The following is an 18,159-nucleotide window of genomic DNA, read 5'->3' as shown; positions in this document are numbered from 1 at the left end:
TTCCATTGCTTGAAGAAGACTTACTTGGTTGTAAGGGTTGTGATATTTTCATCTCCAAGAGGAGAATATGCTGGAAGGAACATCAGCATGATATCTGGGTGATGCTTGAGCCACTCTTGCACCAGTGCTGAAAGGTGAAATTGGATATTGTCCCATTCAACTACATAATTTCACTCAATTTGCTCCTGATCACTCCGCAGAAAATGGATTTCATTGAGGGGGTTTAAAAAAATGTAGGAGCCTTTCTGCGTTGTGCCACCCCAATAAAGCGTTGTGTGCCACAGCACCAGTGGATCGCAGCACACATTGACTATGGTATAATGTTTATACTGGGCTGAACTTTCTGTCCAGTTTCTCTCAAGTCAATACCATCATTTATGACATTAGGGCATATGAGGTTAGGGTGGCTCTGATTTAATTTGAAACCTGTCTGTAGCTCTGCCAATCTTTCTACCTCTCCTCCCTCCTGTTCCATTTTGCTCTCCCCTTCCCCTCTCTCCATGTCTTTTTATTTTCTTGTGCTTTCCTACATTTACATTTACATTTAATCATTTAGCAGACGCTTTTATCCAAAGCGACTTACAAAAAAGGGGAGAGCAATAGAAGCAACGAAACAAACAAGGCCAACAACCCGTAAGAGCTGTAAGAAGTCTCAATTAATTAGCACAGTACACAATTTTTTTGACTGCACTATTCTTAAAAACTATACAATAAAATGACTTGTAAATAAACACAGTAATAGTCAGGGTCACCCTGAACAAATATCAAATGACGGAATGAGCAAACCTATAAAGGAAAGATTTTTATGAATTTTTAAAAATAGCGCACAAATGCACCTGATAATTGGAGCAAGTTTGACTGCACTTTCCTCAAAAGCCATACAGTAAAATGACTTGTAAATAAATACAGTAATTGTCAATGTCACTCTGAACAAATATGAAATGACGGAAAGAGCAAACCTATAAAGGAAAGATTTATATGAATTTTTGAATATTGGACAGTGTTTGAATGCACTTTGATATTTGGGGCAAGTTTGACTGCACTTTCCTCAAAAACTATACAGTAAAATGACTTGTAAATTAATACAGTAATATTCACGTTCACTTTGAACAAATATCAAATGACAGAATGAGCAAACCTATAAAGGAAAGATTTTTATGAATTTTTGAATATTGGACAGTGTTTGAATTGACTGATTTTTTGGGCGTTTGACTGTACTTTTCTCCAAAATCATACAATGACTTTTAAATAAACACAGTAATAGTCAGGGTCACTCTGAACAAATATCAAATGACAGGATTAGCAAACCTATAAATGAAAGATTTTTATGAATTTTTGAAAATCGGACAGTGTTTGAATGCCCTTTGATATTTGGGGCAAGTTTGACTGCACTTTCCTCAAAAACTATACAGTAAAATGACTTGTAATTAAATACAGTAATAGTCAATGTAACTCTGAACAAATATCAAATGACAGAATGAGCAAAGCTATAAAGGAAAGATTTATATGAATTTTTAAAAAGAGTGCACAAATGCCCGTTGATATTTGGAGCGAGTTTGACTGCTTTTTTCTCAAAAACTATACTGTAAAATGACCTGTAAATAAATACAGTAATAGTCAGGGTCACCCTGAACAAATATCAAATGACAGGATGAGCAAACCTATAAAGGAAAGATTTTTATGAATTTTTAAAAATATTGCACAAATGCACCTGATATTTGGAGCAAGTTTGACTGCACTTTCCTCAAAAGCCATACAGTAAAATGACTTGTAAATAAACACAGTAATAGTCAGGGTCACTCTGAACAAATATCAAATGACAGGATGAGCAAACCTATAAATGAAAGATTTATATGAATTTTTGAAAATTGGACAGTGTTTGAATGCCCTTTGATATTTGGGGCGAGTTTGACTGCACTTTCCTCAAAAACTATACAGTAAAATGACTTGTAAATAAATACAGTAATATTCACGTTCACTTTGAACAAATATCAAATGAGAGGATGAGCAAACCTATAAAGGAAAGATTTTTATGAATTTTTGAAAATTGGGCAGTGTTTGAATTAACTGATTTTTTGGGCAAGTTTGACTGTACTTTTCTCCAAAACCATACAGTAAAAAAACTTGTAAATAATGGTAATGGTCAATGTCACACTGAACAAATGTGAAATGACGGAATGAGCAAACCTATAAAGGAAATATTTATATGAATTTTTGAAAATTGAACAGTGTTTGAATGCCCTTTGATATTTGGGGCGAGTTTGACTGCACTATTCTCAAAAACGATACAATAAAATGACCTGTAAATAAATACAGTAATAGTCAGGGTCACCCTGAACAAATATCAAATGACAGGATGAGCAAACCTATAAAGGAAAGATTTATATGAATTTTTGAAAATTGGACAGTGTTTGAATGCCCTTTGATATTTGGGGCGAGTTTGACTGCACTTTCCTCAAAAACTATACAGTAAAATGACTTGTAAATAAATACAGTAATATTCACGTTCACTTTGAACAAATATCAAATGAGAGGATGAGCAAACCTATAAAGGAAAGATTTTTATGAATTTTTGAAAATTGGGCAGTGTTTGAATTAACTGATTTTTTGGGCAAGTTTGACTGTACTTTTCTCCAAAACCATACAGTAAAAAAACTTGTAAATAATGGTAATGGTCAATGTCACACTGAACAAATGTGAAATGACGGAATGAGCAAACCTATAAAGGAAATATTTATATGAATTTTTGAAAATTGAACAGTGTTTGAATGCCCTTTGATATTTGGGGCGAGTTTGACTGCACTATTCTCAAAAACGATACAATAAAATGACCTGTAAATAAATACAGTAATAGTCAGGGTCACCCTGAACAAATATCAAATGACAGGATGAGCAAACCTATAAAGGAAAGATTTTTATGAATTTTTGAAAATCGGACAGTGTTTGAATGCCCTTTGATATTTGGGGCGAGTTTGACTGCACTTTTCTCAAAAACTATACAGTAAAATGTCTTGTAAATAAACACAGTAATAGTCAATGTCACTCTAAACAAATATGAAATGACAGGATGAGCAAACCTATAAAGGAAAGATTTTTATGAATTTTTGAAAATAGTGCACAAATGCACCTGATATTTGGAGCGAGTTTGACTGCACTTTTCTCAAAAACCATACAGTAAAATGACTTGTAAATAAACACAGTAATAGTTAGGGTCACTCTGAACAAATATCAAATGACAGGATGAGCAAACCTATAAGGGAAAGATTTATATGAATTTTTGAAAAATGGACAGTGTTTAAATTAACTGATTTTTTGGGCGTTTGACTGTACTTTTCTCCAAAACCATACAGTAAAATGACTTGTAAATAAACACATTAATAGTCAGGGTCACTCTGAACAAATATCAAATGACAGAATGAGCAAACCTATAAAGGAAAGATTTATATGAATTTTTGGAAATTGAACAGTGTAAGTGTTTGAATGCCCTTTGATATTTGGGGCGAGTTTGACTGCACTATTCTCAAAAACTATACAATAAAATGACCTGTAAATAAATACAGTAATAGTCAGGGTCACCCTGAACAAATATCAAATGACAGGATGGGCAAACCTATAAAGGAAAGATTTTTATGAATTTTTAAAAATAGTGCACAAATGCACCTGATATTTGGAGCGAGTTTGACTGTACTTTTCTCAAAAACCATACAGTAAAATGACTTGTGAATAAACACAGTAATAGTCAGGGTCACTCTGAACAAATATCAAATGACAGGATGAGCAAACCTATAAATGAAAGATTTATATGAATTTTTGAAAATTGAACAGTGTTTGAATGCCCTTTGATATTTGGGGCGAGTTTGACTGCACTTTTCTCAAAAACTATATCGTAAAATGAATTGTAAATAAATACAGTAATAGTCAGGGTCACCCTGAACAAATATCAAATGACAGGATGAGCAAACCTATAAAGGAAAGATTTATATGAATTTTTGAAAAATGGACAGTGTTTGAATTAACTGATTTTTTGGGCGTTTGACTGTACTTTTCTCCAAAACCATACAGTAAAATGAATTGTAAATAAATACAGTAATAGTCAGGGTCACTCTGAACAAAATATCAAATGACAGGATGAGCAAACCTATAAAGGAAAGATTTTTATGAATTTTTGAAAATCGGACAGTGTTTGAATGCCCTTTGATATTTGGGGCGAGTTTGACTGCACTTTTCTCAAAAACTATATCGTAAAATGAATTGTAAATAAATACAGTAATAGTCAGGGTCACCCTGAACAAATATCAAATGACAGGATGAGCAAACCTATAAAGGAAAGATTTTTATGAATTTTTGAAAATCGGACAGTGTTTGAATGCCCTTTGATATTTGGGGCGAGTTTGACTGCACTTTTCTCAAAAACTATATCGTAAAATGAATTGTAAATAAATACAGTAATAGTCAGGGTCACTCTGAACAAATATCAAATGACAGGATGAGCAAACCTAAAAAGGAAAGATTTATATGAATTTTTGAAAAATGGACAGTGTTTGAATTAACTGATTTTTTGGGCGTTTGACTGTACTTTTCTCCAAAACCATACAGTAAAATGAATTGTAAATAAATACAGTAATAGTCAGGGTCACTCTGAACAAAATATCAAATGACAGGATGAGCAAACCTATAAAGGAAAGATTTTTATGAATTTTTGAAAACTGGACAGTGTTTGAATGCCCTTTGATATTTGGGGCGAATTTGACTGCACTTTTCTCAAAAACTATACAGTAAAATGACTTGTAAATAAAGACAGTAATAGTCAATGTCACTCTAAACAAATATGAAATGACAGGATGAGCAAACCTATAAACGAAAGATTTTTATGAATTTTTGAAAATTGGACATAGTGTGTTTATATGCCCTTTGATATTTGGGGCGAGTTTGACTGCACTTTCCTCAAAAACTATACAGTAAAATGACTTGTAAATAAATACAGTAATAGTCAGGGTCACCCTGAACAAATATCAAATGACAGGATGAGCAAACCTATAAAGGAAAGATTTTTATGAATTTTTGAAAATCAGACAGTGTTTGAATGCACTTTGATATTTGGGGCGAGTTTGACTGCACTTTTCTCAAAAACTATACCGTAAAATGAATTGTAAATAAATACAGTAATAGTCAGGGTTACTCTGAACAAATATCAAATGACAGATTGAGCAAACCTATAAAGGAAAGATTTTTATGAATTTTTGAAAATTGTACAGTTTTTAAATTCACTGATTTTTTGGGCGTTTGACTGTACTTTTCTCCAAAACCATACAGTAAAATGACTTGTAAATAAATACATTAATAGTCAGGGTCACTCTGAACAAATATCAAATGACAGAATGAGCAAACCTATAAAGGAAAGATTTATATGAATTTTTGAAAATTGGACAGTGTTTGAATGCCCTTTGATATTTGGGGCGAGTTTGACTGCACTATTCTCAAAAACTATACAATAAAATGACCTGTAAATAAATACATTAATAGTCAGGGTCACCCTGAACAAATATCAAACGACAGGATGAGCAAACCTATAAAGGAAAGATTTTTATGAATTTTTGAAAATTGAACAGTGTAAGTGTTTGAATGCCCTTTGATATTTGGGGCGAGTTTGACTGCACTATTCTCAAAAACTATACTGTAAAATGACCTGTAAATAAATACAGTAATAGTCAGGGTCACCCTGAACAAATATCAAATGACAGGATGGGCAAACCTATAAAGGAAAGATTTTTATGAATTTTTAAAAATAGTGCACAAATGCACCTGATATTTGGAGCGAGTTTGACTGTACTTTTCTCAAAAACCATACAGTAAAATGACTTGTAAATAAATTCAGTAATAGTCAATGTCACTCTGAACAAATATCAAATGACAGAATGAGCAAACCTATAAAGGAAAGATTTTTATGCATTTTTAAAAATAGAACAGTTTAAAGGCACAAATGCACTTTAATATTTGGAGCGAGTTTGACTGCACTTTCCTCAGAAACTATACAGTAAAATGACTTGTAAATAAATAGAGTAACAGTCAATGTCACTCTGAACAAAAATGAAATGACGGAATGAGCAAAGCTATAAAGGAAAGAATTTTATCAATTTTTGAAAATTGGACTGTTTGAATGCCCTTTGATATTTGCGGCGAGTTTGACTGCACTTTTCTCAAAAACTATACAGTAAAATTACTTGTAAATAAATAGAGTAACAGTCAATGTCACTCTGAACAAAAATGAAATGACGGAATGAGCAAAGCTATAAAGGAAAGAATTTTTATCAATTTTTGAAAATTGGACAGTGTTTGAATTAACTGATTTTTTGGGTTTTTACTGTACTTTTCTCCAAAACCATACAGTAAAATGACTTGTAAATAAACACAGTAATAGTCAGGGTCACTCTGAACAAATATCAAATGACAGAATGAGCAAACCTATAAAGGAAAGGTTTATATGAATTTTTGAAAATTGAACAGTGTTAGTGTTTGAATGCCCTTTCATATTTGGGGCGAGTTTGACTGAACTTTTCTCAAAAACTATACAGTAAAATGAATTGTAAATAAATACAGTAATAGTCAGGGTTACTCTGAACAAATATCAAATGACAGGTTGAGCAAACCTATAAAGGAAATATTTATATGAATTTTTGACAATTGGACAGTGTTTGAATGCCCTTTGTTATTTGGGGCGAGTTTGACTGCACTTTTCTCAAAAACTATACAGTAAAATGACTTGTAAATAAATACAGTAATAGTCAATGTCACTCTGAACAAATATGAAATGACGGAATGAGCAAACCTATAAAGGAAAGATTTTTATGAATTTTTGAAAATTGGACATAGTGTGTTTATATGCCCTTTGATATTTGGGGCGAGATTGACTGCACTTTCCTCAAAAACTATACAGTAAAATGACTTGTAAATAAATAGAGTAACAGTCAATGTCACTCTGAACAAATATGAAATGACGGAATGAGCAAACCTATAAAGGAAAGATTTTTATGAATTTTTGAAAATTGAACAGTGTTAGTGTTTGAATGCCCTTTGATATTTGGGGCGAGTTTGACTGAACTTTTCTCAAAAACTATACTGTAAAATGAATTGTAAATAGATACAGTAATAGTCAGGGTCACTCTGAACAAATATCAAATGACAGGTTAAGCAAACCTGTAAAGGAAATATTTATATTAATTTTTGACAATTGGACAGTGTTTGAATTAACTGATTTTTTGGGTTTTTACTGTACTTTTCTCCAAAACCATACAGTAAAATGACTTGTAAATAAACACAGTAATAGTCAGGGTCACTCTGAACAAATATCAAATGACAGGATGAGCAAACCTATAAAGGAAAGATTTTTATGAATTTTTGAAAATTGGACATAGTGTGTTTATATGCCCTTTGATATTTGGGGCGAGTTTGACTGCACTTTCCTCAAAAACTATACAGTAAAATGACTTGTAAATAAATACAGTAATAGTCAGGGTCACCCTGAACAAATATCAAATGACAGGATGAGCAAACCTGTAAAGGAAAGATTTTTAATTAATTTTTGAAAATCAGACAGTTTGAATGCTCTTTGATATTTGGGGCGAGTTTGACTGCACTTTCCTCAAAAACTATACAGTAAAATGAATTGAAAATAAATACAGTAATAGTCAGGGTTACTCTGAACATATATCAAATGACAGGATGAGCAAACCTATAAAGGAAAGATTTTTATGAATTTTTGAAAATTGGACATAGTGTGTTTATATGCCCTTTGATATTTGGGGCGAGTTTGACTGCACTTTCCTCAAAAACTATACAGTAAAATGACTTGTAAATAAATACAGTAATTGTCAGGGTCACCCTGAACAAATATCAAATGACAGGATGAGCAAACCTATAAAGGAAAGATTTTTAATGAATTTTTGAAAATCAGACAGTGTTTGAATGCTCTTTGATATTTGGGGCGAGTTTGACTGCACTTTCCTCAAAAACTATACAGTAAAATGAATTGAAAATAAATACAGTAATAGTCAGGGTTACTCTGAACAAATATCAAATGACAGGTTGAGCAAACCTGTAAAGGAAATATTTATATGAATTTTTGACAATTGGACAGTGTTTGAATGCCCTTTGATATTTGGGGCGAGTTTGACTGCACTTTTCTCAACAACTATACAGTAAAATGACTTGTAAATAAACACAGTAATAGTCAATGTCACTCTGAACAAATATCAAATGACAGAATGAGCAAACCTATAAAGGAAAGATTTATATGAATTTTTGAAAATTGAACAGTGTTAGTGTTTGAATGCCCTTTGATATTTGGGACAAGTATGACTGAACTTTTCTCAAAAACTATACTGTAAAATGACCTGTAAATAAATACAGTAATAGTCAGGGTCACCCTGAACAAATATCAAATGACAGGATGAGCAAACCTATAAAGGAAAGATTTTTATGAATTTTTAAAAATAGAACAGTTTAAGTGCACAAATGCACTTTAATATTTGGAGCGAGTTTGACTTAACTTTTCTAAAATACTATACTGTAAAATGACCTGTAAATAAATACAGTAATAGTCAGGGTCACTCTGAACAAATATCAAATGACAGGATGAGCAAACCTATAAAGGAAAGATTTTTATGAATTTTTGAAAATTGAACAGTGTAAGTGTTTGAATGCCCTTTGATATTTGGGGCAAGTTTGACTGCACTTTCCTCAAAAACTATACAGTAAAATGACTTGTAAATAAATACAGTAATATTCACGTTCACTTTGAACAAATATCAAATGACAGGATGAGCAAACCTATAAAGGAAAGATTTTTTTGAATTTTTGAAAATTGAACAGTGTAAGTGTTTGAATGCCCTTTGATATTTGGGGCGAGTTTGACTGAACTTTTCTCAAAAACTATACGATAAAATGAAGTGTAAATAAATACAGTAATAGTCAGGGTCACTCTGAACAAATATCAAATAACAGAATGAGCCAAAAGGAAAGGAAAGATTTTTATGAATTTTTGAAAATTGAAGTGATTGAATGCCCTTTGATATTTGGGGCGAGTTTGACTGCACTTTTCTCAAAAACTATACAGTAAAATGACTTGTAAATAAATACAGTAATAGTCAATGTCACTCTAAACAAATATGAAATGACAGGATGAGCAAACATATAAAGGTAAGATTTTTATGAATTTTTGAAAATTGGACAGTGTGTTTATATGCCCTTTGATATTTGGGCGAGTTTGACTGCACTTTCCTCAAAAACTATACAGTAAAATGACTTGTAAATATTTATTAATACAGTAGTATTCACGTTCACTTTGAACAAATATCAAACGACAGGATGAGCAAACCTATAAAGGAAAGATTTTTATGAATTTTTGAAAATTGAACAGTGTAAGTGTTTGAGTGCCCTTTGATATTTGAGGCAAGTTTGACTGAACTTTTCTCAAAAACTATACCGTAAAATGAATTGTAAATAAATACAGTAATAGTCAGGGTCACTCTCAACAAATATCAAATGACAGAATGAGCAAACCTGTAAAGGAAAGATTTTTATGAATTTTTAAAAATTGAACAGTGTTTGAATGCCCTTTGATATTTGGGGTGAGTTTGACTGCACTTTTCTCAAAAACTATACAGTAAAATGACTTGTAAATAAATAAATAAATAGTCAATGTCACTCTAAACAAATATGAAATGACAGGATGAGCAAACCTATAAAGGAAAGATTTTTATGAATTTTTGAAAATTGGACATAGTGTGTTTATATGCCCTTTGATATTTGGGGCGAGTTTGACTGCACTTTCCTCAAAAACCATACAGTAAAATTACTTGTAAATAAATACAGTAATATTCACGTTCACTTTGAACAAATATCAAATGACAGGATGAGCAAACCTATAAAAGAAAGATTTTTATGAATTTTTGAAAATTGAACAGTGTAAGTGTTTGAATGCCCTTTGATATTTGGGGCGAGTTTGACTGCACTTTTCTCAAAAACTATACCGTAAAATGAAGTTTAAATAAATACAGTAATAGTCAGGGTCACTCTCAACAAATATTAAATGACAGAATGAGCCAAAAGGAAAGGAAAGATTTTTATGAATTTTTGAAAATTGGGCAGTGTTTGAATTAACTGATTTTTTGGGCAAGTTTGACTGTACTTTTCTCCAAAACCATACAGTAAAACAACTTGTAAATAAATACAGTAATGGTCAATGTCACACTGAACAAATGTGAAATGACGGAATGAGCAAACCTATAAAGGAAAGATTTTTATGAATTTTTGAAAATTGGACATAGTGTGTTTGAATGCACTTTGATATTTGGGGTGAGTTTGACTGCACTTTTCTCAAAAACTATACAGTAAAATGACTTGTAAATAAATACAGTAATAGTCAGGGTCACTCTGAACAAATATCAAACGACAGGATGAGTAAACCTATAAAGGAAAGATTTATATGAATTTTTGAAAATTGGACAGTGTTTGAATGCCCTTTGAAATTTGGGGCGAGTTTGACTGCACTTTCCTCAAAAACTATACAGTAAAATGACTTGTAAATAAATACAGTAATATTCACGTTCACTTTGAACAAATATCAAATGACAGGATGAGCAAACCTATAAAGGAAAGATTTTTATGAATTTTTGAAAATTGGGCAGTGTTTGAATTAACTGATTTTTTGGGCAAGTTTGACTGTACTTTTCTCCAAAACCATACAGAAAAAAAATTGTAAATAAATACAGTAATGGTCAATGTCACACTGAACAAATGTGAAATGACGGAATGAGCAAACCTATAAAGGAAAGATTTTTATGAATTTTTGAAAATCGGACAGTGTTTGAATGCTCTTTGATATTTGTGGCGAGTTTGACTGCACTTTTCTCAAAAACTATATCGTAAAATGAATTGTAAATAAATACAGTAATAGTCAGCGTCACTCTGAACAAATATCAAATGACAGGTTGAGCAAACCTGTAAAGGAAATATTTATATGAATTTTTGACAATTGGACAGTGTTTGAATGCCCTTTGATTTTTGGGGCGAGTTTGACTGCACTTTTCTCAAAAACTATACAGTAAAATGACTTGTAAATAAACACAGTAATAGTCAATGTCAATCTAAACAAATATGAAATGACAGGATGAGCAAACCTATAAAGGAAAGATTTTTATGAATTTTTGAAAATAGTGCACAAATGCACCTGATATTTGGAGGGAGTTTGACTGCACTTTTCTCAAAAACAATACAGTAAAATGACTTGTAAATAAACACAGTAATAGATAGGGTCACTCTGAACAAATATCAAATGACAGAATGAGCAAACCTATAAAGGGAATATTTATATGAATTTTTGAAAATTGAACAGTGTTTGAATGCCCTTTGATATTTGGGGCGAGTTTGACTGCACTATTCTCAAAAACTATACAATAAAATTACCTGTAAATAAATACAGTAATAGTCAGGGTCACCCTGAACAAATATCAAATGACAGGATGGGCAAACCTATAAAGGAAAGATTTTTATGAATTTTTAAAAATAGTGCACAAATGCACCTGATATTTGGGGCGAGTTTGACTGCACTTTTCTCAAAAACTATATCGTAAAATGAATTGTAAATAAATACAGTAATAGTCAGGGTCACCCTGAACAAATATCAAATGACAGGATGAGCAAACCTATAAAGGAAAGATTTTTATGAATTTTTGAAAATCGGAAAGTGTTTGAATGCCCTTTGATATTTGGGGCGAGTTTGACTGCACTTTTCTCAAAAACTATATCGTAAAATGAATTGTAAATAAATACAGTAATAGTCAGGGTCACTCTGAACAAATATCAAATGACAGGATGAGCAAACCTATAAAGGAAAGATTTATATGAATTTTTGAAAAATGGACAGTGTTTGAATTAACTGATTTTTTGGGCGTTTGACTGTACTTTTCTCCAAAACCATACAGTAAAATGAATTGTAAATAAATACAGTAATAGTCAGGGTCACTCTGAACAAAATATCAAATGACAGGATGAGCAAACCTATAAAGGAAAGATTTTTATGAATTTTTGAAAATCGGACAGTGTTTGAATGCCCTTTGATATTTGGGGCGAGTTTGACTGCACTTTTCTCAAAAACTATATCGTAAAATGAATTGTAAATAAATACAGTAATAGTCAGGGTCACCCTGAACAAATATCAAATGACAGGATGAGCAAACCTATAAAGGAAAGATTTATATGAATTTTTGAAAATCGGACAGTGTTTGAATGCCCTTTGATATTTGGGGCGAGTTTGACTGCACTTTTCTCAAAAACTATATCGTAAAATGAATTGTAAATAAATACAGTAATAGTCAGGGTCACTCTGAACAAATATCAAATGACAGGATGAGCAAACCTAAAAAGGAAAGATTTATATGAATTTTTGAAAAATGGACAGTGTTTGAATTAACTGATTTTTTGGGCGTTTGACTGTACTTTTCTCCAAAACCATACAGTAAAATGAATTGTAAATAAATACAGTAATAGTCAGGGTCACTCTGAACAAAATATCAAATGACAGGATGAGCAAACCTATAAAGGAAAGATTTTTATGAATTTTTGAAAACTGGACAGTGTTTGAATGCCCTTTGATATTTGGGGCGAGTTTGACTGCACTTTTCTCAAAAACTATACAGTAAAATGACTTGTAAATAAAGACAGTAATAGTCAATGTCACTCTAAACAAATATGAAATGACAGGATGAGCAAACCTATAAACGAAAGATTTTTATGAATTTTTGAAAATTGGACATAGTGTGTTTATATGCCCTTTGATATTTGGGGCGAGTTTGACTGCACTTTCCTCAAAAACTATACAGTAAAATGACTTGTAAATAAATACAGTAATAGTCAGGGTCACCCTGAACAAATATCAAATGACAGGATGAGCAAACCTATAAAGGAAAGATTTTTATGAATTTTTGAAAATCAGACAGTGTTTGAATGCACTTTGATATTTGGGGCGAGTTTGACTGCACTTTTCTCAAAAACTATACCGTAAAATGAATTGTAAATAAATACAGTAATAGTCAGGGTTACTCTGAACAAATATCAAATGACAGATTGAGCAAACCTATAAAGGAAAGATTTTTATGAATTTTTGAAAATTGTACAGTGTTTAAATTCACTGATTTTTTGGGCGTTTGACTGTACTTTTCTCCAAAACCATACAGTAAAATGACTTGTAAATAAATACATTAATAGTCAGGGTCACTCTGAACAAATATCAAATGACAGAATGAGCAAACCTATAAAGGAAAGATTTATATGAATTTTTGAAAATTGGACAGTGTTTGAATGCCCTTTGATATTTGGGGCGAGTTTGACTGCACTATTCTCAAAAACTATACAATAAAATGACCTGTAAATAAATACATTAATAGTCAGGGTCACCCTGAACAAATATCAAACGACAGGATGAGCAAACCTATAAAGGAAAGATTTTTATGAATTTTTGAAAATTGAACAGTGTAAGTGTTTGAATGCCCTTTGATATTTGGGGCGAGTTTGACTGCACTATTCTCAAAAACTATACTGTAAAATGACCTGTAAATAAATACAGTAATAGTCAGGGTCACTCTGAACAAATATCAAATGACAGAATGAGCAAACCTATAAAGGAAAGATTTATATGAATTTTTGAAAATTGGACAGTGTTTGAATGCCCTTTGATATTTGGGGCAAGTTTGGCTGAACTTTTCTCAAAAACTATACTGTAAAATGACCTGTAAATAAATACAGTAATAGTCAGGGTCACTCTGAACAAATATCAAATGACAGAATGAGCAAACCTATAAAGGAAAGATTTATATGAATTTTTGAAAATTGGACAGTGTTTGAATGCCCTTTGATATTTGGGGCAAGTTTGACTGCACTTTCCTCAAAAACTATACAGTAAAATGACTTGTAAATAAATACAGTAATATTCACGTTCACTTTGAACAAATATCAAATGACAGGATGAGCAAACCTATAAAGGAAAGATTTTTATGAATTTTTGAAAATTGGGCAGTGTTTGAATTAACTGATTTTTTGGGCAAGTTTGACTGTACTTTTCTCCAAAAGCATACAGTAAAAAAACTTGTAAATAAATACAGTAATGGTCAATGTCACACTGAACAAATGTGAAATGACGGAATGAGCAAACCTATAAAGGAAATATTTATATTAATTTTTGAAAATTGAACAGTGTTTGAATGCCCTTTGATATTTGGGGCGAGTTTGACTGCACTATTCTCAAAAACGATACAATAAAATGACCTGTAAATAAATACAGTAATAGTCAGGGTCACCCTGAACAAATATCAAATGACAGGATGAGCAAACCTATAAAGGAAAGATTTTTATGAATTTTTGAAAATCGGACAGTGTTTGAATGCCCTTTGATATTTGGGGCGAGTTTGACTGCACTTTTCTCAAAAACTATATCGTAAAATGAATTTTAAATAAATACAGTAATAGTCAGGGTCACTCTGAACAAATATCAAATGACAGGTTGAGCAAACCTGTAAAGGAAATATTTATATGAATTTTTGACAATTGGACAGTGTTTGAATGCCCTTTGATATTTGGGGCGAGTTTGACTGCACTTTTCTCAAAAACTATACAGTAAAATGACTTGTAAATAAATAAATAAATAGTCAATGTCACTCCAAACAAATATGAAATGACAGGATGAGCAAACCTATAAAGGAAAGATTTTTGTGAATTTTTGAAAATTGGACAGTGCGTTTATATGCCCTTTGATATTTGGGGCGAGTTTGACTGAACTTTTCTCAAAAACTATACCGTAAAATGAATTGTAAATAAATACAGCAATAGTCAAGGTCACTCTGAACAAATATCAAATGACAGGTTGAGCAAACCTGTAAAGGAAATATTTATATGAATTTTTGACAATTGGACAGTGTTTGAATTAACTGATTATTTGGGTTTTTACTGTACTTTTCTCCAAAACCATACAGTAAAATGACTTGTAAATAAACACAGTAATAGTCAGGGTCATTCTGAACAAATATCAAATGACACAATGAGGAAACCTATAAAGGAAAGATTTATATGAATTTTTGAAAATTGAACAGTGTTAATGTTTGAATGCCCTTTGATATTTGGGGCAAGTTTGGCTGAACTTTTCTCAAAAACTATACTGTAAAATGACCTGTAAATAAATACAGTAATAGTCAGGGTCACCCTGAACAAATATCAAATGACAGGATGGCCAAACCTATAAAGGAAAGATTTTTTATGAATTTTTAAAAATAGTGCACAAATGCACCTGATATTTGGAGCGAGTTTGACTGCACTTTCCTCAAAAACCATACAGTAAAATGACTTGTAAATAAATACAGTTTACAAGTCATTTTACTGTATGTCAATGTCACTCTGAACAAATACCAAATGACAGAATGAGCAAACCTATAAAGGAAAGATTTTTGTGAATTTTTGAAAATTGTACAGTGTTTAAATTCACTGATTTTTTGGGTGTTTGACTGTACTTTTCTCCAAAACCATACAGTAAAATGACTTGTAAATAAACACAGTAATAGTCAGGGTCACTCTGAACAAATATCAAATGACAGAATGAGCAAACCTATAAAGGAAAGATTTATATGAATTTTTGAAAATTGGACAGTGTTTGAATGCCCTTTGATATTTGGGGCGAGTTTGACTGCTCTTTCCTCAAAAACTATACAGTAAAATGACTTGTAAATAAACACAGTAATATTCACGTTCACTTTGAACAAATATCAAAGGACAGGATGAGCAAACCTATAAAGGAAAGATTTTTATGAATTTTTGAAAATTGAACAGTGTAAGTGTTTGAGTGCCCTTTGTTATTTGGGGCGAGTTTGACTGCACTTTTCTCAAAAACTATACAGTAAAATAACTTGTAAATAAACACAGTAATAGTCAATGTCACTCTAAACAAATATGAAATGACAGGATGAGCAAACCTATAAAGGAAAGATTTTTATGAATTTTTGAAAATTGGACATAGTGTGTTTATATGCCCTTTGATATTTGGGGCGAGTTTGACTGCACTTTCCTCAAAAACTATACTGTAAAATGACTTGTAAATAAACACAGTAATAGTCAGGGTCACTCTGAACAAATATCAAATTACAGAATGAGCAAACCTATAAAGGAAAGATTTATATGACTTTTTGAAAATTGGACAGTGTTTGAATTCACTTTGATTTTCTGGGGAAGTTTGACTGTAGCTACTTTTCTCCAAAACCATACAGTAATAAAATGACTTGTAAGTAAATACAGTAATAGTCAATGTCACTCTGAACAAATATCAAATGACAGGATGAGCAAACCTATAAAGGTAAGATTTTTATGATTTTTTTAAAAATAGAACAATGTAAGTGCACAAATGCACTTTGATATTTGGAGCGAGTTTGACTTTCCTCAAAAACTATGCAGTAAAATGACTTGTGAATAAACACAGTAATAGTCATTGTCAATCTGAACAAATATCAAATGACAGAATGAGGAAACCTATAAAGGAACGATTTATATGAATTTTTGAAAATTGGACAGTGTTTGAAAGCCCTTTAATATTTGGAGCGAGTTTGACTGCACTTTTCTCAAAAACTATACAGTAAAATGACTTAATGACAGTAATAGTCAATGTCACTCTGAACAAATATCAAATGACAGGAGGAGCAAACCTATAAAGGAAAGATTTTTATGTTTTTCTAAAAATAGAAAAGTGTAAGTGCACAAATGCACTTTGATATTTAGGGGTGAGTTTGACTGCACTTTTCTCAAAAACTATACGGTAAAATGACTTGTAAATAAATACAGTAATAGTCAGGGTCACTCTGAACAAATATCAAATGACAGAATGAGCAAACCTAAAAAGGAAAGATTTATATGAATTTTTGATGATTGGACAGTGTTTGAATTCACTTTGATTTTTTGGGGCAAGTTTGACTGTAGCTAATTTTCTCCAAAACCATACAGTAATAGTCAATGTCACTCTGAACAAATATCAAATGACAGGATGAGCAAACCTATAAAGGAAAGATTTATATGAATTTTTGAAAATTGGACTGTGTTTGAAAGCCCTTTAATATTTGAGGCGAGTTTGACTGGAATGGGGAACCTGTGGGTTTGGCCGCTGAGGGGGCCGAGCTCATAGAGTCTGGTCTCTCTACCGAGGTAGTGGAGACCAATCTTAGCTCCAGAGCTCCATCCACGAGGAGACTATATGCCCTGAAGTGGAGGTTGTTCACTTCTTGGTGTCAAGAACGACAGTTAGATCCTGTAATTAGATCAACTGCCCTGTTGGTTCAGTGCTAGATTTTCTACAAGATCGTTTCTCTTCTGGGTTAACCCCTTCAACACTAAATGTGTAAATGTCAGCTATATCAGCTTACCATGCCCTTGTGGATGGTATCACTGTGGGGAGGAACCCGTTGGTAACTCGTTTCCTTCGTGGCACTAAGAGGCTGAGGCCTGCGGTGCGCACTAGAGTTCCTACTTGGGATTTGGCTATAGTGTTGGAAGGTTTATCTGCGGCTCCGTTCGAGCACTTGAAATTATCTCAGAAAAGTTTCTGACTCTGAAAACCATCTTCCTTCTTGCCATCTCTTCTATTAAGAGAGTAGGAGACCTTCAGGCCTTATCAATACCCCCTTCGTGCTTGGAGTTTGCACCAGGGATGGTTAATGCTTTCCTTTACCCTAGATTAGGGTATGTTCCGAAGGTGTTAACCAATGTTCCACCGCCTATAGTGTTACAAGCTCTCTGTCCTCCTCCATTTGTTAATCCAGACCAGGAAAGATCGAACCTTGTATGTCCAGTGCGAGCACTGGATGCTTATGTCCACAGAGCTGCCCTGTGGAGGAAAGCAGATCAATTGTTTGTTTGTTTTGGACCTCATAACGGGTCTCCCTGCGTCCAAACATACAATGAGCAAGTGGATAGTTGAGGCTATCTCATGGGGCTTATGGGTCTTCTGATCAGCAGTGTCCATTAGCTGTCCGAGCCCACTCTAGGAGTATGGCGGCCTCTAAGGCCTTGGTATCAGGGGTTTCCCTTAAAGAAGTCTGCGACGCGGCCGGTTGGTCCTCGCCTCTCAAGTTTGTG

The sequence above is a fragment of the Pseudorasbora parva genome, chromosome 20, assembly GCF_024679245.1.
Source record: "Pseudorasbora parva isolate DD20220531a chromosome 20, ASM2467924v1, whole genome shotgun sequence".
NCBI classification, from domain to species: Eukaryota; Metazoa; Chordata; class Actinopteri; order Cypriniformes; family Gobionidae; genus Pseudorasbora; species Pseudorasbora parva.
This window is presented reverse-complemented; position numbering follows the sequence as displayed.